This window comes from Seriola lalandi, unplaced genomic scaffold (assembly GCF_002814215.2).
Source record: "Seriola lalandi dorsalis isolate HSWRI2012SDOR001 ecotype SW California unplaced genomic scaffold, Sedor1 jcf7180002053986, whole genome shotgun sequence".
Taxonomy (NCBI): Eukaryota; Metazoa; Chordata; class Actinopteri; order Carangiformes; family Carangidae; genus Seriola; species Seriola lalandi.
In genome coordinates, this window is record NW_019524539.1 from 5,112 (window position 1) to 6,577 (window position 1,466).

Consider the following 1,466-nt stretch of genomic DNA (forward strand, 5'->3'; position numbering starts at 1 on the left):
TTCATGAATTGAAAAGTTAAATAAACTGTAGAAATAATAGCAGCCAGTGACACAGGAAACAGTAGAGGGAGGTTTGGATTCCAGTGCCCAAACCTTTGCACAACACAAACACTGTTTAATTTTCTTGCTATTTTGATTCATTTAAAAGTAACAGAGCAACAACTTTTGAAGAAGCTGTACAGGTTGAATTTACCTTCTCTTCTCCATGCAAATGTACAACCAACTTAGAATGCACAGTATAAAAACATTACATATATTATTAAAACTAATTCAGGTAATTGATTACTTCTTTGGTCATCTCTCCATATTTCTTTCTTTTGCAGAATTAAATATTTATAAAAGCAAAATCTGAAATACTTAACTGCTGCTGATACTGTTACATCTTGTAGTACTATTACCAGCCTCACTACTGTTATTGAAACCAGGTGGTTCTCTCTCTTAAGAGTTAACTTACAAAATATAATGTTATAGATTAAAGCTTTAACATTAACATGCTGCTGACATGTTAACATATCATTAATAAGTATGTACCTATAGTGACGCTCTCACCTGCTGGATGCTGTTTAATCTGACACTCTCTGACGCCCTCTAGTGGAGGTTCAGGTGAACCCACATCCTCCCTCCTCGTTGCTCCTGTTTATCACACTCACACATTTGATGCTGATCAAACAACAATTTGATTTTATTCCTGCTCTGATTATTAAACATAATCGTGTTGTGTTTGTGTTTTTTTGTGTTGTTTGTGTTTGTGTTTTTCAAACTTGAACTACAGTCGATACAACATTTTCTGACGGTCTCAGTTTGATTGACAGCTTTCACACTGATCCACAGGAAACCAGATACACCTGAGCTCCTTGAGCCTGGACTCAGCAGGTGAGGTGTGAGAGCGCCCTCAGAAACACCTGCTCCCAGTGTCGCTGTGTATTGTTGAAGTCCGGCTCTATGACTGGTTTGTGTTGGCCGGTTCAGTGCAGCTTTGGCCCCCGGCCCACCTGAAAGCCTCTTACTTTTATTTCCAGGAGGACTTGAAGAATTGGCCGACAGCAGCGGCGCAGCTCAATTAACCTCCAGTCACCTTCAAGTTCACCGACAAAAAGCTTTTGAAGACAAAAAAAAATGAAGAAAGGCAGCTGGGAATCTGAAGCTACACTGACTTCCTGTGTGACGAACAACTGGTTTTAAATTTAAACTACAGATGTGCAGATTTATTTATATTTCTCACTGTATTTTAACTTTTTCTTTCTTTATTTTGTTTTATCTTATTTTTATGTTTTTTGATTCTTTTCATAGTTTTATCTATTAAAACAATATGTGTCCTTTAATGTTTCCCTGTTCCTTTATATCTTAATGACTTTTTATGTTTTATGTCTTATGTAAAGCATTTTGAAAATTCAACAAAATATTTTCTCTTTGTTGGATCAGTGTCAGCCCATATATATATATATATATATATATATATATATATA

The 1,466-nt window shown here is 35.7% G+C and overlaps 1 long non-coding RNA gene across 1 annotated transcript; it reads left to right on the top strand.

Annotated features, from left to right (window-relative positions):
• The first annotated feature begins 6 nt into the window (after nucleotides 1-6).
• On the top strand, nucleotides 7-1,315 carry LOC147819333 (uncharacterized). The gene is made up of 2 exons (XR_015437039.1): nucleotides 7-873; nucleotides 1,020-1,315. It is a non-coding gene; the product is annotated as an uncharacterized LOC147819333 (long non-coding RNA).
• The last annotated feature ends 151 nt before the right edge of the window (nucleotides 1,316-1,466 follow it).